Source organism: Populus nigra, chromosome 2, assembly GCF_951802175.1.
Source record: "Populus nigra chromosome 2, ddPopNigr1.1, whole genome shotgun sequence".
NCBI lineage: Eukaryota > Viridiplantae > Streptophyta > Magnoliopsida > Malpighiales > Salicaceae > Populus > Populus nigra.
Window position 1 is genome coordinate 2,422,589 of NC_084853.1, and position 25,563 is coordinate 2,448,151.

General features: G+C 36.3%; 1 pseudogene; it reads left to right on the top strand.

Moving 5' to 3' along the window:
• Positions 1 to 25,563, top strand: part of LOC133682452 (uncharacterized) — a 213,147-nt pseudogene that overhangs the window by 78,120 nt on the left and 109,464 nt on the right.

The following is a 25,563-nucleotide window of genomic DNA, read 5'->3' on the forward strand; positions in this document are numbered from 1 at the left end:
AGCCCTCACCATGGTCGACCTTTCCTTAGGTTCATGCATTCAAAATAATTCATGTTTCTTGAGTAAGGGTCTATACAAGTGTTCATTCATCTTTTGTTCTACATAGGTCTGTCCAATTATTCAAGATTCCTTGAGTTAAGGTGTAAGAACACCACCCCTTCCATTTTCAAATTTTCTTCCCTTTCCCTTTTATCTGAAATCTCGGGTAACAGCCAACCAAGAGAAGGATATTGGTCTTACCTCACGTTTTTAGACAATCTTTTAGCAACTCTTAATGGTATGGTTCTTCCTCAAATCTTGGTTTTCTGCCCTTCTTCCTCTGCTGGTTGTTTCCAGTCGGCCCTAGGCTCCCTCTTTTTCCATGATTTCAGCTGTTCAACCTTCCCTATCCCTCTCCCTTCTCTCTCACACCTAAGGAGGGCACATGCAGCTGAGGTTTGGTCAAGTTTTTCCTTAGAAAGGGGAAGAGAAGAAAGGGCATGTTGCTGGGCACATGCAGCACAGTTGTTGAGCTCTCTTTGGGAAGGAGGAAAGAACAAGAGCATGCAACTCATTTTGAGAAGAGGGAAAGGGACAAGAGCATGCAACTCATTTGGGGAAGAGTGCTCCTCTCTCTCTCCTTGCTGCATTTATACCCCTCTTAAATGTAAAAGGGGATGTTTGGATGTTGGACCAATGCTATCTTAATCCCCTTTTTGGGTTACCCTTGAACTGGTTTCCATTCCCATTCTCCCCTAGGATAGGTATGTCCAACACCAATTTTTTTTGTTAGGTTTTACAGTCTTGCTGCCGATTAAAAAATCGACAGCCAAAAACTCTGGCACTACTAATTCAGAAATTAGCAACGAGAACTTCACCACTGCCAATTCATAAATTTGAAGCCAACTGTGCTGCTGCCAAATAAAAAAATGACAGCAAAAAATTATGGCATTGCCGATTCAAAAATCAACAGCCAAAAACTACGTCGCTGTCGATTTAGAAATCGGCAACCAGAAACTGTGTCGTTGCCGATTTCAAAATCGACAGCGATGGTGGAATCATTTCGGTTTTACTTCTCTCTTTTTTTTGGTGTTTACAAGTCACCTTTGGCCACTAGCCCCACCCTATCGAGGCCAAATTTCATTGTTTTCTAGGGTTTTAGGGTAGTTTTTGTTTTCTAGTGTAGGATCTTTGTTCAATTTGCACTACTTTTAACCTCTAATGTGGTTGGTTTCTTTCGAGTTTTCTTGACGATTTATGTCTGTAACCCATTCTACTAACTAGAGAGAAGTGCAGATAGATCACAAAATAGGAAACACTTTATGCAGGTTACGAAAGGAAACTCGCGTCAACATTATGGTTATTGCACAACAATAGACACTCAAGGAGCTTGCTGCTCCCAACATGAAGAATCAATGATTAGTACTTGAAAGTGCATTCTCATTAAGGCTTTATATCATTATATTGCACTTAAAGTATCATTAAATTCCCTAACTTAAGCATGTTTTATAATAACATGTCTGATAATATAAGATAGCTTTAATATATGGTAAATGCTCATTTTAAATGCAGGCATATCTCACAATTCAAAGGATTGATTGATATGATTAACTATTGAAAGTGAAAGGACAATGAAAAGGCTAAGCTTAGAGAAGAGATGTTGGTTTAAACTGGAACACCATTCAGTAATTGGGTCATATTTGGAGCTATAGACCTTGGATTTAGGTTTGGTTTATATGAATGGAAAGCTAAGACATAGGCATAAAATATTCATGAAGAGTTCAAGACTCAATTCTGCCATTTTGGAGTCCAAATCTTAGCATAAAAAAAGAAGTCTGAATCTGTCTTGCAGCCCAGACACTATTCAGTGTTCAGTTCATATCTCGAGTTCTAGAAGTCTAAATGAGCTCATTCTTTTATTGTTGGAAAGAGGAGACAGATGCCTATAACTTTCATGAAGACCACTTTTCCAATTCTGATTGCAACAATGCCATTTTGTCCATAAAACAAATCCATACGTAAACCATCAAGTCCACTAAGTCATTTGTTGGCCACTAATTCAATAGTTAATTACCAAATAAATAGTTCTTTTTAGCCTATAAAAGGAGGCATTTGCCATACATTTAGGCATCTTGGTTTTCAAATCAAGATCATTTTCTTGCTTTCTCTCTCTGTAATGTTCAAGTTTTATTTTCATTAATCTCTTGTTTATGCTTTTCATTTTCTTTACTACTCTTAGTTAACTTATATCATAATTATATTCTTATCTTGTTTATTTATGTTCATCTTTTTCTTCATTATATCTAGCTAAGTTAATTATGTCAAGGTGAAAAGGTTTCACTAATGGTGTTAGAATAAGTATAATATAAACTCAATATGGACTTCAATGCATATATCCAAGAAAGTTTGCTATTAACATGTCTTATCATTTTTATCTTATTCACTCTTAATACCTTGCTTGTTAAATGATTAATCTAGATTTGTGTTGGATAACACTTAGTATAATAAATGCTTGATCTTTCATAGTCTTCGGCCGACATCGTTGTTATGAGAGGAACTTGATTTGTTGTTAACATAAGTTAACATCATGAATTCCTGACAATATTTAAAATTATGGTGTTACTAAAATAAGATAATTAAAATGATCATGTGAAAAATTTATAGTGAACTATTAAGGATAAATCATCCGATTGGAATCTCCATTGTGTGTGGTTTTTAGTTGAGTAATAAAAAGAGTTTATATTATATTTATTTGAAATACCATTAGTGGATCCTCTAACCTTGACAATTGCTCTTATCATTGTTTAATCCTCACATTAATCTCACATCTCAAAGATCTCTTTAACTTTTTGTTAAATTATATATATATTATTTATAATTTATATAATTGACCTCCCTGTGGATCGACCCTAGTTTTGCCAGGTTATTTATTACTTTAACACTCTTGCACTTGAGATAAAACATCAACTCTTTGATCGTGTCAATCAACCATTATGCATAAACTTTGAAAATAATGCCAACTTCAAGCTTAAGTCTGGTTTTATACACTTACTGCCAATATTCGATGGACATGCCGAAGAAGATCCTTATACTCTTCTCAAGGAGTTCCACATGGTTTGTGTTGGCCTGAAACCGAACGAAGTTGATGAAGAACATGTTAAGTTAAAAGCATTCCTTTTCTCTTTAAAAGGGGCAACAAAGGCATGACTTTTCTCTATCTCCCAGGATCCATTGGAACGTGGAATGACATAAAGAAGATTTTCCTTGAGAAGTATTTACCAGCATCTTGAGTTGCAAACATAAAGAAAGAAATATGTGGGATTTGGCAGTCTCATGGGGAGACACTTTTCAAGTATTGGGAAAGATTTGAGCAACTGTGCATTCAATGTCCTCACTATCAAATACTCGATCAAGGAATTTTATAGATTGTAAATTCTAGTGCTGGTTACTAGAAATAATGCCATGGTTAATGGGCAAGCCTTGAAGATTATTTCCTGGTTACTGGAATTTATGCCTAGTTGAATGACTATGTTAAGAAAATTAAATTATGAATTAATGAGTTAATCACTCGATGTAAAATAGATTAATTGTAAAACTTTGAAGTTAAATATGCTGGTTTGTGGGAGACACTCTTAATGTTTTTATTTTAGTAGATTTATCTCTATGTCTAAAAGAGAATTTGTGAAATTAGAAATTTCAAAAAGAAATTAAGACAATTTATTCGATGATATGAAAGTCACTTTACTGTATATGTATAGTTAGCCCTTAATTAATTACTTATTGAAATGTGCAAATTTTTAATCATGTTTAATGCGATTATGTTTTTAGGTACATCACACTCTTGATCTGGAAAGTAGATGTTTGGATAAATAATTTGGTTATGTGATTAATGTAATTGGAAGAACTAATATTTTGTTGTAATATATTTCCATATCTAAAAATTGTAATGTTTAACTTATTATCTTGTGTATGATGTAATTTATAATGTTATTATTATTAAGTTGAATTATGGTTCGTTATATATATATTTTGAGCACAAATACTAATATATATATAAAAAGAGATGATGCATGTTATGAATTTATTAGCTTTTATCATAGTGTTCTATAGAAAATAGAATTGAGATATTGAAATATGCTTGAGTTTTGAAAGTCCAAATGATGGAACGAATATTGTGATTGATGTAACAGGTTGAGAAATGATTGAGTCGATAACTTGGTATCCAAAAAATACAAAGGAAACTCTGCCGAAATTTCAGGAAAATAATATATATATATATATATATATATAGATAGATATATAATTGGTAACTACGAATATATATATAATATATTTTGAGTCTACAAGTTAAGACTGTTATACTGCTGAAATTTTGGTAGAAATTTGGTGGAACCGGTATATTAAAAAAAAATTACCTGGAAATTTCTAATGTATCATGAAAAAGGATATTGGAAATCGAGGTTGTTACACCAACACTCTTAATAAGGCCAGCTATCACTCCCTCACTCGTCAATATGAGATATTACAATCCATCCCCTTTAAGGAGCCCGACGACTCCGTCGGCACAACCGGACAGCCAGTGAGATCATCTCTAATACCAAATGTAATAGCCTGGCCCAACTTGCCATATATTGTCTGCTTTGGGCCTTACCGCCCTGACGGTTTTGTTCCTGGTGACGCGAGCCTACTTCTTAGCCTGACGCTCCAAAACATGTATGACAAGTTGACAACCAGCACTCTTAATAAGGCCATTTACCACTCCCTCACCCGCTAGTGTGGGATATTACACACTAAATGAATCTTTCTCTTAGCTAGTACCTGACCAAGATGATTTTTTGATTCTAAAAACTCTTTTTCTTTCCCAGGATTAGATCCATCGAAAATATAAATATTTCTTATATGATTACTTGAGGAACCTGAAATTTCTACACACTTCTATATTTGTTGAATGTGTGGGTTAAGTAGAAATGAAAGGAAGGAAGAGAAGATTTTATAGATGAGAAATTGAAAATGCAATCATACCACCTATATATAGGCTAGCTGGAGTCTCTCTCTTTTGAAAACACGTGTATGTACAAGTAGTTGTGATTGTGGCTCACATCTTCCCTTGGTTTTATATCCAAGAACGACTTAAACACCCTCTATTGGTCGGGGATAGGCTTCCCATCCAGTTTTCTTAAAAACTGACAATCAAGGTCTTTTTTAGTCAGATTCCCAAGACTATGATGAGCATGTTCTTTATGAAAATAGGGCTATAAATCATGAATTACACGATGCACATGTCCACTATGATGAGACTTAAGAGTCAATAGAAGATTATCTAAAGACTCTCTATGTTTTGAAATAAATCCCACCTTTTGATAATTTTCACAAGTTTTGCAGAATGCATGTGAGTCCTTGAACATAGTGGGCTAGTAAAATCCATTTTGTAAGATTTTTGCAATTGTCTTTCTTGATGAGAAATAACCCCCACATGCCTCGGAATGACAAAATTTCATGACATTACTTACCTCATTGTCAAGAATGCATCTTTGATATATTTGATTAGGACAATATTTGAATAAGTAAGGGTCATCCCAATAAAAGTTTTGCACGTCGTTTAAAAACTTTTTTTTGTCTTGGGTATCCAAATGTGTTGGCAAAAATCCTGAAGCAAGAAAATTATCAATATTAGCAGACCGAGGTATTGAACTAAGAGAAAGTAAATATTCATCAGGAAAGTAATCATGAATTGGTGTGATGTCAGATGTCGAATCTATTGTCAATTTTGACAAATGATCCGCAACAACATTTTCTGTGCCTTTTTCATCTTCGATTTCTTCCCGTTTGAAAGTTTCAAAGATGTTAGAATCGTGATTGACTTCCTTTTGATTGGTCATGGCATGAGGAAATGGAAGTACTGGTGGGGAATCAGTCTTTTCTTTGCAATGTTCAAGTTTAACCCCTTCCTTACCCTTAGAGATTGACTCATCATCTTTCTCACAAGGTTCAAGAATGGGTTTTTCAATAACCTTACCACTGTGGAGAGTAATGACAGATTGGACTTGATCCATGTGTTGGCTTCTAGAACTACTTGCATTTACATTGTATTGCCCCTTGGGATTTTGCTGTGGTTGAGATGGAAACTTACCTTTCTCCTGAAAACTGAGAGTAGATGTGAATTTTGCAAGAGTATCTTTCAATTCAGCCATAGTTTGAGCATTTTGAGTGTTAATTATCTCTTGCTTTTCAATGAATGCATGCAATGTTTCCTCAAGATTTATTCTAGAAGGGGGAGCATAAGGAGGTGCATATCCATGAGAATTTTGAAAATTACGGTGTACTTGAAATAGTGGCTGTGAAATTTATGCATTATTGTTATCACTCTTCCAACTGAAATTTGGGTGATTTCTCCAACCATGGTTGTATGTTTGTAAGTATGGGTTATGATTGGGCCTTTGGAAACTGTTCAAAGCATGAGCTTGTTCATGGAGGCATTCCTTGAAAGAAGGCAAAGTTGGACAGTCATTGGTTAAGTGTTCATTAGTTTCATAGATTTGACACACAATGTCTTGAACATATTTTAATTGACCACTCCTTTTCAATTCTAGTGTCTTGACTTTTCTAGCTAAAGATGCAAACTTGGCTTGGAGGTCATAATTTTCCCTAAAGTTATACATTCCTTCACTAGATGTATGAGGTTGAGTTTTACTTGGTGCCTCATAAGTGCCTGTAGTGTCCTAATTTTTAGTATTTTCAACTAGCAAGTCTAGGTACTCCATTACTTCATCAGGGTCTTTATCCTCAAAAGTTCCATTGCACACCATTTGTCTATCTTTAGGTGTAAACACTTCATAAAAATATGAAACCAATCTCCATGTTTCAAAACCATAATGAGGGCAAGTATTAAGCAAGTCTCGATACCTGTCCCAACATTGGTAAATCAGGGCAAGTATAGTATAAACTCTTTTTATTACTCAACTGAAAACCACACACAAAGGAGGTTCCAATCGGATTATAAATTGCTAACATGATTACATTAGTTATCTTATTCGAATAATGCTAATACTTGTAAATGTTGTAAGGTATTCATGATGTTAATTTATGTTAACAACAAATTTAGTTCCTTTCATAACACAGATGTCGGTTATACCATATAGTTGGTTATGAAAGGATCAAGTATTTGTTGTACCAAGGGTTATACAACATAAATCTAGATTAACCATTTAACAAGCAAAGTATTAAGAGTGAATAACATAACAAATACAAAACATGTTAGTATCAAACATTAAAGTTCATGTTGAGTTTATACTATACTTATTCTTACACCATTAGTGTAACCTTTTCACCTTGACATAATAAACTTAGCTGGACATTATGAATAAGAGAAACATAGATAAACAAGAGGAGAACATGATTATATAAGTATAGTAAAGGAAATGAAAGGCATAAACAAGAGATTAATGAAACTATAACATAAAATAAAACTAGAACATTAAAACTACAAAGAAAGAAAGCAAGTAAGGAAATGATCTTGATTTGAAAATCAAGATGCCTAAATGCATGACAAATGCCTCCTTTTATAAGCCAAAATTCAGAATTATTGATTTGATGACTAATTGTTGAGTGGGTGGCCACCTCTTGACTTGGTAACAATCCTTATCTTCTTGTCTGCAGAAGACGTCATTGCCAACATCAGAATTTGAGCAGATAGTCCTCATGAAAGTTTTGGGAAGTTGTCTTAGCTTTCCAACAAAACAAGAATCAGCACATTTGAACTTTTAGAACTCGAGCTATATGTTGAACTTTGAACAATGTCTGGGCTGCAGGACAGATTTCGACTTCTCCGTTGTTGCTACAATTTGAACTTGAAAATGATCCTTTTGAATCTTGGACTCCATAAAAGTTTTAGGCCTATGTCTTAGCTTTCCATACATATAAACCAGACCTAAATCCAAGTTCTACAACTCTAGTTATGATCCAATAACCGAATGTTGTTCCAGTTTGGACTAAACCACATCTCTTTTCTAAGCTTAGCCCTCTCTTTGTCTTCTCAATTTCAGTAATTAAACTCATCAATCAATCCTTTGATTTATGTGATAGGCCTGCATTTAAGATGAACATTTACCATAAATTAAAGGTATCTTATATTATTAGACTTGTTATTATAAAACATGCTCTAATTAAGGAGTTATTGACACTTTAAGTGCAAAATGATGATATAAAACCTTGATAAAGATGCACTTTTAAGTACTAATCAATCCCAAAACAAAATGCATAACCCCAAGTAAATGGCCTAGGATTCTTGCACCAGCAGTTAAGGAAAAACTAGACTAGGACGAGGGATAAAAATGGGACTGAATGGGGGTTAAATTTCAGAATACTTAAGGAAATGAACAAATTTTAAATGCATGAACTTGGAAAGATGACCAACTATAGTGGAGGGGTTCAACATAACATGTTGTGTGATGAAATGCATGAGTTCATGCTTGAAATTGTGTGATTTTGCTAGGTTCTATGAACAAATGTAATGTTGGATCTGAAATGTATGTGTGCATGCTTCAAATTGTGTGATTCTGCTGGGTTCTATGAATAATTGTAATGCTGGAACTGAAATGCATGTGTTCATGCCTGAAATTGTATTCTTTGCAGATTCGTTGCCGAAATTGAGTTGTCTATAGCAAATTAGTGTACGCTGCCAAAAGTGTGTTCTACAACTAATTTGTGATTCACTGCCGAAATTGTATTGTCTGCCGCGAATCTGTGATTCGCTGCCAAAATTGAGTTGTCTGCAGCGAATTACCATTCGCTACTGAAAATGTATTTGCTGCAACAAATTAGCTTTCGCTGCTGAAAGTTTGTTTGCTACAACAAATTTGTGATTCGCTGCTGAATTGTATGGTGTTTGCAGCGAAATAGTTTCCGCTACCAAATTGTTTGTCCTGCAGCGAACCAGCTCTCGCTGCCGAATTGTGTCGCTTGCAGGGAACCAGTTTTTGCTGCCAAATTGTGTGGCCTACAACGAAACAGTTTTCACTGCCGAATTGTGTGGCTAGCAGCGAATTAGTTTTGCTGTCGATTTTCTACAATAGACCCCCGGGCATAAATGACTTAAATGCCTATAACAATTTCATTGTACGATGGTGTAAAATATGGAACACTTGAGTGTAAACGTATGGACTCTTGAAATTAGTATAGTGATGAATGTTATTTATGGATGCAAATGTACTTATTTGTGGTCACTAATGTCTTAGGTGGTGCGACTAGGATCAGACAATCATTAGGACAAGGACAACCCGCAGGTGGAGTAGGTAGGTGGTTACCATGTTTTCCTTATATAATGTTTATGTTTTGAAATAATTTACTTATAATGATATTTTATTAAATCTTTGTTGAATGATGAAACGACGATGAAGTATTTGATTAAATTCTTGATGATTGTCGAAACGACTATGATATGTCAATCGGGTTCTTGTTGAATGTTGAAATAATGATGAAAATGTTAATGTTCTAAAATGACCTGTTTGAGATGGATATATTATTGTGCTATGATGAATGTTAAACCGACTATGAGATGTTGATTGGACTATTATGAATTTTGGCTGCTGATGAATGGTAGTATGAGTGTTATAAAGGATCCACTGTTGTATTTTATTGAATGTAATTGTGACAAATGGTTGTATGAGTATTATGAAGGATCTACTGTTGTATCCTTTTGAATGTAATTGTGATGAATGATTGCATGAGTATTATGAAGAATCTACTATTGTGTCTTATTAAATGTAATTGTGACAAATGGTTGTACGAGTATTACGAAGGATCTACTATTGTGTTTTATTCAATGTAATTGTGACAAATGGTTGTACGAGTATTACAAAGGATCTACTATTGTATTTTATTGAATGTAATTGTGACAAATGATTGTATGAGTATTACAAAGGATCTACGGTTGTATTTTACTGAATGTAATTGTGACGAATGGTTGTATGAGTATTACGAAGGATCTACGGTTGTATTTTATTGAATGTAATTGTGATGAATGGTTGTATGAATATTACGAAGGATCTACCGTTGTATTATACTGAATGTTAATTATCACGGATGGTTGTATGAGTATTACGATGGATCTATTGTTGTATTATATTGAACATGAATTGTCATGAATGGTTGGATGAGTAATACGAAGGATGTACTTGTAAACCTCGGGAAAATAAGGTTGCATAAATTACAAACTAACTAAATGGAAATAAAGCAAAGAAATTCATGTATAGTGTTAAATAAAAAAATGGAAATTTGGAATTTTTTAGGATATAAATTTCCGAAAGAAATATTTTGAGACATTATAAATTAACCCGGAAATGTTGAGGATTGGATTAAATTGAGGAAAATAAGCTAAACTAAAAGTTCTGAGGTGGAGTTATAAAAAAATGAAAGAGGTATAGTTTGATTATAAGAAGAAAAAAAAAGATGTGGGGGCAAAAATAATACACTTAAAGGAAATGGGGCCTAAGTACAAATAAGAGAAATTATAGAGTATAAATACTCATCTCCTCACCATAAATCTGCATCAATCGAAAAGGGAAGAAAAGATGGAGTTTTTGTATCCATTCTTGCAAAATCAAGAGAGAAATAATAAAATTTCAAGAACCCATCCAAGATTAAGGGTTTATAGATGGAGTAAACACTTGTGGGCAAGGGATTAACAAGAAAATTTAAACAAGAAATTGTAGGAGGATGAAAAGATGGAGTTTGTGAATGGAAGGGGGTGACGAATCTTGACAAGCTTGTCTCCTGACTTTCAATGAGATTTTAGGTAGGAGGATGAGAGAATTAGGATCATGTTTCTCATAGAAATTGTAGCTTTGGATGTTAGCTAACGAAGGAAATTGGTCTTGCTAAATTTGAAGCTGTAGAACTCTAGTTATGGGTCACCAATCGAGACTAAGTCATGACTGACTTTGTAGGGCAGTAGGACTGATTAGTTGATGAGCAAATTTGACTATCTTAGTGGTAGAATTTAGTTCTCCTTCCTTTAGAGAACTTGTAGCCTCATGTCTTAGCTTTCCAACGAGACTAATCTCGCTTGAAACGGAGTTCTAGAACTCTGGATATAGTTAAAAATTTAAGGAGAGTTTATACAATAATGATTAGATAGTAACAGTCCAATGTCTAGACAGTAACAATTGGATAGTAACAGTTCAATGTCTAGACAGTAATGGTTCAAGACAGTAACAGTTCAATGTCTAGACATTAACGGTTGGATAGTAACAATTCAAGGTCTAGAGAGTAATAATTTGACAGTAATAGTTCAAGATTTAAATAGTAACAGTTCAAAATATAAAGAAAGAAATGATTGAAAGAAAGACTTATTAGCTGTTGATATGATTATTATAAAATATATCCTTGAATGAGAAAAATTTATGAGATGAGCATGTGATTTCAGGGGGACCACCGGTGTGGTGCAACAACAGCAGCAGGGGAGCACGAGTAGAGCTTCTACTGCAGGTAGGTGATCTATACCTATACTTTCAAGTTAAATTCCAGGATTTAATATGTTATTGATGTGATATGTGAATTACCGAATGCTGGATATTATGGGAAATGAGGGAATTTTGCGTAATGAGTTGATATTTTGAATAGTATTCAAGATGAAAAGATGTTGTGTGAATTACCAAGTGATGAAATTATCGATGACAAAGGAAATATGAGAAGTGTGATATGGGGCATGGACTAGCATATGTTTAGTGTATGTTAGGATCCCGGGTAAGGGGATCACCATGTTTTGATTAGCATACATTTAAGGTATGTTAGGATCCCGAGGAAGGAGATCAACATGTATTGACTAGCATACAATTAGTATATGTTAGGATCCCAGGTTAGGGGATCACCTTACATCAACTCCTATGGGGTGATGATGATACCAATGAAATTGGTATCGGTAAGGTAATGTGTTAAGCTAAAATAATCATAGTTGATCTTATGAAATCTTGAATGGAGGTTGATAATGTAAGAGGAAATGATTTTTAGTAGTTGAAGGAGAAAGAGTTTCCAATGAAAACAAGAAGGGAGAAGTGAATAAAATATAAATGCATGTTTGCCTTTTAAAATTTTTGGATATTTGTGTTGCTATATTATTGTGATATTCAGGTGTCAATAATATGTATTTTGTTTTAGGACCATCACATACACGATAGGAGAGATCCTAACTTATAATCTAGGTTCCAGGGAGTATACCCTTATATTTTGTAATATTACAACTTTTATATAACTTGATTTGTATAATTAATGTTTAAACTTGAATAGATGAATTTAATTTTGTAGTTTGTATAACCATGTTCCATGTATTCATGTTTATATCTTTTATCCATCCATAATGATAATTGTTGTTCAATGTATATCATGGATATTGTGGTTGACATGAATGATGATGTTTTGTCGGATTGAGACCCAAGATGATTGGGTTGAATTGAGTTAGGAGATACGAGATATTAGAAGTGTAAATAGGTTGTATGTTGATAACTTGGGACCTCCCGATATAGGGGAGACTCTGCCGAAATTTTAGTGAAAATTTCGATAAATTTTATTATGAACACCCTGTACATGTATATATATATATATATAATTAATTACTTTGTTTATTAGTTAACATAAGATTGTTGCTTTATCCCGGATCAGGGGATGTTACATTTTGGTATCAGAGTCCAGGTTGCTATTCCAGGGATAGGAATAATTATATGATTTTGAAATGTGTTTCAGGATGGTGAGAACAAGGCAAGGAGCCAGAACTGATCCATCCCTAGTTCCGGGAAGTGATCAAAGTCCTCATTATGAAAGTGATGCAAACTAGGATCCCTTGGCAGACATCTCCTCTCATGTACCTGCAACATCATTGAACTCTGAAAGGGGCGAGTAAGGAAGACTTCGAGATGATTTGTTGTCCTATTAGGCAGTTGTATCAATGCCCGAGGTATCAGACATATAGGGGGGAGATAATATACCCCCACCAGTGGCACCGGTAGATGGGTCAAACCCATTTTTGGATCCTGCTTTTATGGATCATATAGTGAGAGCTATAGCAGCAGGAATGGCAGTGGGAGCCTCCAATACAGCTCTTAGATCAAGGGGAGTAGTCACCATAGTGCAGTGGGTGAAGGGTATGAGAGAGATGGGTTGTATGACTTACCGTGGCGAAGAGGATGCTGAAGTTGTTAGGCATTGGCTGAGGAAAGTGGAAAGAGTTATAAACCAAATGCATGTGCCAGAGGAGTTACAGGTGGATTGCTTGACTCAACTATTGATTAAAAGTGCCCACTCTTGGCGGGAGACCATTAGAGAAAGGAGTTCATGGGCGGTATTGAGATGGAGGGACTTTCGTGAAGAGTTTGAGGAGAGGTACTATTATTGGGAGCATAAAAGGGAGAAAGAACAAGAGTTTTTGGATTTAAGGCAGGGAGATTTGACAGTTCTGGAGTATGAGAGGAGATTCCAGTACTTAGGAGTTTTTGCCTCCACTTACCTTCCCACAGAGCGCCACAGGGTGAAGAGTTTCCATGATGGACCAGTGTAGGAGTCGAGGAAGATATTGATAGCCATGCAGTTTCAGTCTGAGCGGGAATTGGTATGGGTTGCTCAGGGTATGGAGAGGGTAATAAGGGATACCCCGAAGCCAGTGGTCAAGCAGAGTCAAGTAATTGAAGCTAAAAGGAGAGATTTTGAGTTTTTGACTAGGAGACCTCCTCTCCCAAAGAAAGGGAAGAGTGGGCAATCATCAGGACAGTTCCAAAAAAGAGGTGGGACTTTCACCCTAGGACGTAGCTTAAGAGGATCTAGACAGGTTAGTGGAAGAGGATCCTGGAGATGACAATCTAGACAGGGAGTCACAACTGCTGGAGGTTCTACAGAGCAGAAGGGACCAGTATATCAATTATTTTAGAGGTGTGAGCAGTGACATCCTGAAGATTACTCTGCGATGTCAAGGAGATGTTATATTTGTAGAGGAGAGTGTAACATCCCTCATTTATGGGATAAAACCACAATCTCATGTCAATAGAAAAACAAAGTAGTTAATAATTTTTTTATATATATATATACATATTCATGGTCTTCGTATTAACATCTACCAGAATTTCAACAGAGTCCCCCTATACCGGAAGGTCCCAAGTTACCGACATGTAACCTGTTTACACTTGTAACAGTTCGCATCTCATAACTTAATTCCCGACCCAATCATCCTGGGTTTCAATTCCACAATTATACTCGCACCTATCAACCATAATATTTATGATATGCATTATATAACAAGAAATATCATTATGGATGGATAATTTAAATAATATAAATACATAGACATGAAATATGGTTATATAAACTACAACGTTAAATTCATCTAATCAAGTTTAAACATTTATTATACAAATTAAGTTATACAACCATTTCCATGTTTACAAAATACAAGGGTATACTCCCTAGAACCTAGACTTCAAAAAGGAATCATAAGTTAGGATCTACTCCTGTCGTGCATGCGATGATCCTGAAACAAAATACATATTATTGCAAGGTGAATATTTCCATAAATATAACAATATGAAAATCTAATAATTTCAACAGGGTAACATGCATTCATATTTCATTTACTTTTCCCTTCTAGTTTTTTTTTATTTAAAAAAAATCTCTTCCTTATTCAAACTATTAATAACCGTTCCCTCTGCCACTATCAACCTTCATTCCAGACTTTATAAGATCAACGTGATTACTTTTGCTTATCACATTACCGATACCAATTTCACTGGTATTGTCATCACCACCCCATAGGAGTCGATATAAGGCGATCCCTTTACCCGGAATCCTAACATACACTAAATGTATGCTAGCCATTCCATGGTGATCCCCTTACCCGGGATCCTAACATACACTGAATGTATGTTAGCCAATACGTGGAGATTCCCCTTACCCGGGATCCTAACATACACTGAATGTATGTTAGCCAATACGTGGAGATTCCCCTTACCCGGGATCCTAACATACACTAAATGTATGTTAGTCCATTCATGACGATCCCATTACCCGGGATCCTAACATACACTAAATGTATGCTAGCCAAAACAGGGTGATCCCCTTACCCGGGACCCTAACATACACTCAATGTATGCTAGACAATACATGGTGATCCCCTTACCCGGGATCCTAACATACACTCAATGTATGCTAGACAATACATGGTGATCCCCTTACCCGGGATCCTAACATACACTCAATGTATGCTAATTTATGCCTCAAATCACACTTTTAATATTTTCTTTTTTTCAGTGATAATTTCATCACTTGGCAATTCACATAACTTTTCACCTTGAATACACATACATTTAGTAATTCACATTTCACATCAAAATATATTAAATCATGGAATTTAACTAGGAAGCATAGGTGTGAAACACCTACCTGCAATAGAAGCTCTACTCGTGCTCCCCTGCTGCTGCTGTTGCACTACGTCTGTGGTCCCTCCTGCAAAACACAGGTTTATCTCATAAATTTTCCTCACTCAAGGATATGTTTTATAATGACCATATCAACAACCAATAAATCTTTCTTTCAGTCATTTCTTAGTGCTTTATGTTTTTTCCCATCTCACTCAATATTACTGTCGTTCTTTGTCCAATCCTAGTTATCATTCCTTTCTTTATATTTGGACTTTCACTGTCCAACTATTACTGTCCATTTTCGAACTGTTACTGTCTGACCTCTCCTCATATTTTTAACTATATCTGGAGTTATAGAACTCCGATTCAAGTGAAATTTATGGCATTGGAAAGGTAAGATTTGAGGCTACAAGTTATATGTTTTGGGAAGAACCCAGTTCTGCCTCTAAGGTAGTCAAAATCACTCATTAACAAATGCTTGGACTGTTACTGTCTAACTGTTACTGTCCATTTTCAAACTGTTACTGTCTGACCTCTCCTCAGATTTTTAACTATATCTGGAGTTATAGAACTCCGATTCAAGTGAAATTTGTGGCGTTGGAAAGGTAAGACATGAGGCTACAAGTTCTATGTTTTGGGAAGAACCTAGTTCTGCCTCTAAGGTAGTCAAAATCGCTCATTAACAAACGCTTGGACTGTTACTGTCCAACTATTACTGTCCATTTTCGAACTGTTACTGTCTGACATTTCCTCAGATTTTTAACTATATCTGGAGTTATAGAACTCCAATTCAAGCGAAATTTGTGGCGTTGGAAAGGTAAGACATGAGGCTACAAGTTCTATGTTTTGGGAAGAACCTAGTTCTGCCTCTAAGGTAGTCAAAATCGCTCATTAACAAACATCCAAAACTACAATTTCTATGAAGGAAATTGATCCTAATTCCTTCATTCTCCTACCCAAAATCTCTTTGAAGGTCAAGAGACGAAACTGTCCAGATTCATCAACCTTTCCATTTACACACAACACATGAAGTTCTTTACCTTAACAACTCTTACTTTTTCCTCAATTCAAGTCTAAGAACTCAATATATAAATTAACATCCATGCATCAATTCATAATCGACTTGAAATAACTCATAAGATCAGGTTTAGAATATCTTACCTGATGCGAATCAAGGCTTCGAACTCTCCTTTTCTTTCTAATGACAGCTGACCCTCCCCTCTTCTCTTCTAATTTAAGTTTTTCTTGTTGACCCCTTTCCCACCAGTGTTTATTTTACCTATAACCCTCAATCTGGGATGGGTTCTTGAAATTTTGGTGTTTCTCTCTTAATTTCTAAAAATATATATAAAAACTCCCTCTTTTCTTTCTTTATGTAGCTGCAGATCTGTTTTGGTAAGAATAAGAGTATTTATGCTCTATAATTATTCTTATTTGCATTTAGGCCCCATTTTCTTTAAGTGTATTGGTTCTTACCCCCAGTTCTTTTTAGTTTAGTTTATTTTCTTTAATTTAATCAAGCCTTGGTTTTTCTTGGGATTTACAATCTCCCCTCCTAATAAAAATTCAAGTTACGTACCTATGTCGGAGAATAAGAGCGGAAACTTTTCCTTCATCTCAGATTCTCTTTCCCATGTTTCTTCTTCTATTTGAGAGCTTCTCCACAATACTCTCACCAAGGGAACTCTTTTATTCCTCAACAATTTCTCATCTCGATCTAAGATCTTGACGGGCTTAGTTTTCATGGTTAGATCCCCTTTAATCTTCATAGGAACTTGTGGCAATACCCGTGAGGGGTCTATCTTGGCCTTCCGTAGCAATGATACATGGAACACATTGTGAATCTTATCCAAATATACAGGCAATTCTAATCGATATGCAACTGGCCCGATTCTTTCTTTAATCTCAAAGGGGCCAATATATCTCGGGGCTAATTTCCCTTTGACTCCAAATCGAATGATGCCTTTCCAAGGAGCCACCTTCAAAAATACTTTATCCCCTACTTGGAATTCCAACGGCCTTCTTCGGCGATCTGCGTAACTTTTTTGTCTATCCTGGGCTTCCTTCATTCTCTTTTTGATCACCCTCACCTTGTCAGTTGTCAATTGCACCATCTCAGGTCCCAAAAGCTTCCTTTCTCCTACTTCCTCCCAACAAATTGGGGTACGACATTTCCTCCCATACAATGCTTCATATGGAGCCATACCAATAGTAGTTTGATGGCTATTATTATAAGCAAACTCTACCAATGGCAGGAGATCCTCCCAATTCCCTCCAAACTCCAGCACACATGACCTCAAGAGATCCTCAAGAGTTTGGATGGTCCTTTCAGATTGACCATCCGTCTGAGGATGAAATGTCGTGCTCAGATTCAACTTTGTCCCCATTGCCCTTTGTAAGTTAGGCCACAATTTTGATGTGAACCTTGGATCCCGATCCGATATAATTGAAACCGGCACTCCGTGAAGTCTGATTACTTCATTTACATACAATTTTGCCAGCTTATCCACCGAATCAGTCTTCTTCATTGGCAAAAACAAAGCAGATTTTGTTAATCGATCCACGACCACCCATATGGCATCATTCCCATTCTTTCCCCTGGGTAATCCAGTCACAAAATCCATAGAAATATCCTCCCATTTCCATTCCGGAATTGATAATGACTGTAATTCCCCTGCAGGTTTCTGGTGTTCTATCTTTACTTGTTGACAGATCCCACAATTCGACACAAATTTTTCTATTTCCCTCTTCATATTTGGCCACCAGTAGTTTTCCTTTAAATCCCTATACATCTTTGTACTCCCAGGATGAGTAGCAAATCGAGATTCATGAGCTTCTCTTAATACTTCATCTTTTAAAATCTTATCCTCAGGCAAATAAATTCGCCTACCCATAGCTATTAGCCCATCGGATAACATTTGAAATGATGTCTCTATACCCTGGTTTACCCCCTCCTTGATCTCTTTTACTTTCCCATCTGCTTGTTGAGCCACCAAGACCCTGTCTCGAAGCACAGATCGGATCTTTAACTGAGCTAACAGTGATCCTTCGGGCCCTACACTTAGCTGCAAGCCCATTTTCTTTAATTCCATTATACTTTCTTGTTCCTTAAGCTCTATATCATTCATCACTATTTTTCCCTTCCTACTCAAGGCATCGGCTACTACATTAGCCTTACCAGGATGGTAATCAATAACACAATCGTAATCTTTTATTAACTCTACCCATTTTCTCTACCGCGTGTTTAACTCCTTCTGTGACATCAAATACTTCAAACTTTTATGGTCTGTAAAGATTTGAACTTGTGTCCCATATAAATAATGTCTCCATACTCTCAAGGCAAACACCACCGCTGCAAGTTCTAGGTCATGAACCGGGTAATTCACCTCATGTGACTTTAACTGTCTTGATGCATAAGCAATGACACGCCCATTTTGCATCAATACACATCCTAGACCCCTTTTTGAGGCATCACTATATACAACAAACCCTTCTGTCCCTGATGGAAGGGCCAACACAGGAGCAGAAGTGAGTCTCTCCTTCAGTTCTTGAAAGCTCGCTTCACACTCTTCCGACCAAACAAACCGGACTTCCTTGCGGGTCAGCTTAGTTAAAGGTGATGCTATGGTGGAGAATCCTTCAATAAACCTTTGGTAATATCCAGCAAGACCCAAGAAACTCCGGATTTCTGTCACATTGGTAGGCCTTTCCCATTTTAACACGGCCTCAACCTTTCTTGGATCTACAAATATTCCTTCTGCGGATATTACATGGCCCAAAAATACCACTTCCTCAAGCCAGAACTCACACTTATCCAGCTTTGCATATAATTGATTTTCCCTTAAAGTTTGTAGCACAACCCTTAGATGTTGTTCATGCTCCAAATGAGAGTTTGAATACACCAAAATATCGTCAATAAATACAACCACATATTGGTCCAGGTAAGGCCGAAACACCCGATTCATCAAGTCCATAAACATGGCCGGAGCATTGGTTAACCCAAATCGCATCACCGAAAACTTGTAATGCCCATAACGGGTTCGGAAGGCAGTCTTTTGTATGTCCTGTTCCTTGATTCTCAGCTGGTGATATCCAGATCTCAGATCTATCTTAGAAAATACCCTAGCACCCTTCAACTGATCGAACAAGTCATCTATTCGTGGGAGTGGGTACCTGTTCTTCACCGTCACTTTATTCAATTGACGATAATCAATGCACAAATGAAGGGTGCCATCTTTCTTCTTTACAAACAATACCGGAGCTCCCCAGGGTGAGTTACTAGGCCGGATGAAGCCTTTATCTAACAATTCCTGAAGCTGGACCTTCAGTTCCGCCAATTCCATAGGTGCCATCCTATAAGGAGACTGGGCTATAGGAGAAACTCCTGGAATAGTTTCTATGGAAACTTCAATTTCTCTAACTGGAGGTAATCCAGGCAACTCTTCTAGGAATACATCTTGAAACTCCCTCACAACAGGAATACTAGCCAAACCTATGCTACCCTTTTCCAGCTCTCTTACATGGGCTAACCAAGCAGAACAACCTTTCCTCAGTAATTTTCTAGCCACCAAGACTGAGATTACACAACTTGGAATTACCTTTCTTTCCCCTTTAAACACTACTATTTTATCACCAATTCCTTGGATTGTCACCGTCTTGGTGAAACAATCCACTTGTGCCTTATGTTTACTTAACCAATCCATGCCCAGAATCACATCAAAATCATATAAGTCTAACGGCATAAGATCTGCCCTCAACTCTAATCCTCTAATATATAGTTTTACCCCTCTATAAATATCATCAATATGTATATTCTCTCCCAAAGGTGTACTAACCATCACCCCTACTCCCAAGTTACTAGATAACACTTGCAAGTTATTCACAATTCTATAAGATACAAAGGAATGACTAGCTCCAGGATCAATTAAAACATAAACTTGCATTGTATCTAACTTTAAAGTACCTGCCACCACATCAGGTACAAATCCCACATCCTCGTAGGTCATGTGATATACCCGACCCTGAGTCCTCCCCTCCTGATTTCTGGGCCTCCCACGTGTAGCACTCGTGCCTGATTGGGTAGGCCTGATAGGACGATTGACTGTCACCGATTGCTGCTGGCTTTGAACCTCAATCCTCTGACCATAGGATCCCTCGGTAGTTCTACGAGGACAATCCTTCTTTCGGTGACTCGTGTCCCCACAATAGTAACAACCTCTTCCTACATGCGGACACTCTCTCCATTGATGCCCCTCACTTTTACAGATATAACATATCCCCGACATTGCATAGCAATCTCTCGGGTGTCGCTGCTCACACCTCTGACAAAACAGATATACTGGTCCCTTTTGCTCTGTAGATGATTAGTACTTAAAAGTGCATTTTTATCAAGGTTTTATATCATCATTTTGCACTTGAAGTATCAATAACTCCTTAACTAAAGCGTGTTTTATAATAACATATCTAATTATATAAGATACCTTTAATTTATGGTAAATGTTCATCTTAAATGCAGGCCTATCACATAAATGAAAGAATTGATTGATGAGTTGAAGTACTGAAATTGAAAGGACAAAAAGATGGCCAAAGAGATGCTGGTGCAGTCCAAACTGGAACACAGTTCGGTAATTGGGTCATATCTGGAGATGTAGATCTTGGATTTAGGTCCATTTTATATGGATGGAAAGCTAAGACATAGGCCTACAACTTTCATGTGGAGCCTAAGATTTAACAAGGCCGTTTTCAAGTCCAAATTGTAGCAACAAAGAAGAAGTCCGAATCTGTCCTGCAGCCCAGACACTGTTCAGTGTTCAGCCCATATCTCGAGTTCTAGAAGTCCAAATGATCTCAACTTTTTACCCTGAAAATATGAGACAATTTCCTAGAACTTTCATGATTCAAGTTTGTTCAAATTATGACGTCATCAATGACGTTTTTGGCAGACAAGAAGATAAGAATTGTCACCAAGTCAAGATGTGGCCACCCACTCATCAATTAGTCAACAAATCAATAGTTCTGCATTTTGGCCTATAAAAGGAGGCATTTGCCATGTATTTAGGCATCTTGGTGTGGAGATCAAGATCATGCTCTTGTTAAATGGTTAATCTAGATTTATGTTGTATAACATTTGGTACAACAAATACTTAGCACTTTCATAGCCCATACTGTATGGTATAACCGACACCTGAGCTATGAAAGGAACTTGATTTGTTGTTAACATAAGTTATAATCATGAATGCCTGACAACATTTACAAGTATTAGCATTATTCGAATAAAGATAACTAATGTAATCATGTTAACAATTTATAATCCGATTGGAACCTCCTTTGTGTGTGATTTCCAGTTGAATAATAAGAGTTTATACTATACTTGTTTGATGTACCATTAGTGGATCCTCTAACCTTGACATTTGTTGTTATCATTGTTTAATCCTACGTTAATCTTCCATCTCAAAAGTTCTCATCAACTTCTTCCTATTCTTCTTCACTATTATTATTAACACTATTATTATTGTTGTTGTTGTTGTTACTTTTGTATTATTGTTATCTATAATTTATACAATTAACCTCCCTGTGATTCGACCCCGGTCTTGCCGGGTTATTTATTACTTCGATACTCCTGCACTTGGGAAAAGACATCAATCTTTTGGTCGTGTCAAGTTTTTGGCGCCGTTGCCGGGGAGGTAAATTCTTGTACAAATTATAGTATTTACTTTATTTTCTCTTTTCTTGTATCTAACTTTGTTACTTTTGTTTTGTTTCTCTTTCTTTTATTTTCTTCTTCCTTTTATTCTCTTCTTATTCGTGCATGAGAGTGTGGTCACGTACATTAAGTGGTAGACTTTGTAGGGTATCCTCATCATTTTCAGAAAATATGGCTGAAGAAGATAACCAATCGCTTCATAATGAGAATAATGAGAATATTCAGGTTAGAACTCTTAGAGACCACATGAATCCCACAAGAACAAGTGCACCCTCATGCATAGTTTTTCCTCCTGATGCATCTCATTTTAATTTTAAGACAGGCATTATTCAACTTTCACCATCTTTTCATGGCTTAGATTTAGAAAATCCATACTTGCATTTAAGGGAATTTGAGGAGGTTTGCAACACGTATAATGACTCAAATTGTAGCATGAACACCATTAGATTGAAGCTTTTTCCTTTTTCATTAAAAGATAAAGCTAAAACATGGCTACAAAATTTGAGACCTGGATCCATTCGTGCTTGGGATGAAATGCAACAACAATTTTTAAAGAAGTTTTTTCCATCCCACAGAACAAACCCTTTCAAAAGACAAATCATTACTTTCTCTCAAAAACCAGGAGAAACATTTTACCAATGTTGGGATAGGTATCGAGACTTGCTTAATACTTGCCCCCATCATGGTTTTGAAACATGGAGATTAGTTTCATATTTTTATGAAGGATTAACTCCTAGAGATAGGCAAATGGTTGAATTGATGTGCAATGGAACTTTTGAAGATAAAGACCCTAATGAAGCAATAGAGTACTTAGATTTGCTAGCTGAAAATGCACAAAATTGGGACACCACAGGTACTTATGAGGCACCAAGTAAAACCCAATCTCATACATCTAGTGGGGGTATGTACAACCTTAGGGAAGATCATGACCTCCAAGCCAAGTTTGCATCTTTAGCTAAAAAAGTCGAAGCACTAGAATTGAAAAAGAGTGGTCAATTAAAATCTGTTCAAGACATTGCATGTCAAATCTGTGAAACCAACGAGCATTCAACCAATGACTGTCCAACCTTGCCTTCTTTTAAAGAATGTCTCCATGAACAAGCCCATGCATTAAACAGTTTTCAAAGGCCCAACCATAACCCATATTCGCAAACATATAACCCTGGTTGGAGAAATCATCAAAATTTCAATTGGAAGAGTGATAACAATAATGCACAAACTTCACAGCCACCGTTTCAAGAACATCATAATTTCCAAAATTCTCATGGATATGCACCTCCTTATGCTCCCCCTCCTAGAAGAAATCTTGAGGAAACATTGCATGCATTTATGGAAAAGCAAGAGGCAATTAACACTCAACTTGCTCAAAGCATGACAGATTTTAAAGATACTCTTGCAAAGTTGACATCTGCTCTCAGTTTCCAAGAGAAAGGTAAGTTTCCATCTCAACCACAACAAAATCCAAAGGGGCAATATAATTTGAATGCAAGTAGTTCTGGAAGCCAACACATGGATCAAGCCAAATCAGTCATCACTCTTTGCAGTGGTAAGGTTATTGAAAAACCCTTTCTTGAACCTTATGAGAATGATGAAGAGTCAATCTCTGAGGGTAAGGAAGAGGTTGAATCTGATCATTGCAAAGAAAAGACTGATTCTCCGCCAGCACTTCCATTTCCTCATGCCATGACCAAACAAAGGAAAGTCAACCACAACTCTGAAATCTTTGAAACCTTCAAACAGGTAAGGATCAATATACCTTTGCTGGATGCTATTAAACAGGTTCCTTCTTATGCTAAATTTTTGAAAGATCTGTGCACTGTGAAGAGAAAACTGAATGTGAAAAACAAAGCCTTTTTAGCCGAACAGGTAAGTGCCATTCTTCAGAACAATAATGCTTTGAAATATAAAGACCCTGGTTGTCCTACAATTTCTTGCTTTATTGGAGAACATAAAATTGAAAAAGCCTTACTTGATCTTGGAGCTAGTGTCAATTTACTTCCATATTCAGTTTTTCAAAGTCTCAATCTAGGTGAGTTAAAACCAATTTCTGTAACTCTTTTACTTGCCGATAGATCTGTAAAAGTGCCTAGAGGAATAGTTGAAGATGTGTTAGTACAAGTCGATAAGTTCATTTATCCTGTGGATTTTATTGTCTTGGACACACAACCTGTTGAAGCATGCAATTCATTTCCTGTTATTTTAGGGCGTCCATTTCTTGCAACTTCTAATGCATTGATTAATTGTAGGAATGGACTGATGAAGCTATCATTTGGGAACATGACATTGGAGATGAACATTTTCAACATTTGCAAGCAACCTAGAGATGATAATGATTTACAAGAAGTAGATCTTATTGAAGAATTAGTTTGTGATCAACTTGAATCTACTTTGAGTAATACTGAGTTTGATGAATTTGAAGATTTGCAAATGACTTATTCTCAGGAAGAAATCACGGATGAAAAAGGCATTGAAAATGTTGATGGGAATCTTTTGTCAAGAGTGACAACAGATTCGATATCTGACATCACACAAACCGATGATTACTTTCCTGACAAATCCTTACTTTCTCTTAGTTTAATGCCTTGGTTTGCTAAAAATATCAATTTCCTTGCCTCAGGAGACTTGCCAACTCATTGGAGTACCGAAGACAAAGGTAAGTTTTTGAACGAAGTGAAGAAATTTTATTGGGATGACCCTAACTTATTCAAACATTGTCCTGATCAAATATTTCAAAGATGCATTGCGGACAATGAGGTAAGTAGTGTCATTAAATTTTGTCATTCAGAAGCATGTGGGAGTCATTTCTCGTCAAAAAAGACCATTGCGAAAATCTTTCAAAATGGATTTTATTGGCCCACCATGTTCAAAGACACACATGCATTGTGCAAAACTTGTGAAAATTGTCAAAAAGTTGATACTGGTCAAAAAGTTTTGCTTTATAATTCTCGACTCCATTTATTTCCTGGAAAGTTAAGATCAAGATGGAGCGGTCCATTTATTGAGAAACATGTGTATCCTTATGGGGCCTTTGATATTGAGAATCCAAAGAATGACAATGTTTCTAAGAGAAATGGACATCGTTTGAAAACTTACTTTGATAATTTTCCTAGTGAAAATGAATCCATTGGTTTGAATGATCCTGTAGATAAAGGTTGATTATTTTGTTTTTCTCACATTGTTTTTGTGTTTCCTTTTGGTGTGACTCTTGTTTTGCTAGTCTCTCATCCCGGTCAAATGGCGGATAACGGTACTCCGTGACTTAAGTCGGTTCTTTCAGTTTCCCATAATAACTGATATTTGTATATATTTGTGCAATTCTTTGCTCTTTCTCTCTTCTTTGAATCTCTTCAATTCTCATTTCAAAATGGACACCATTCTTGAAAAATTGAAAAAGTACTTTCCCGCTCTGCCTCAGAATGCGATTACAAAAATTTACCGTGCTAGGTGTGCAAGATTGAAGTTGTTAATGAATCATGGAATTCCTGA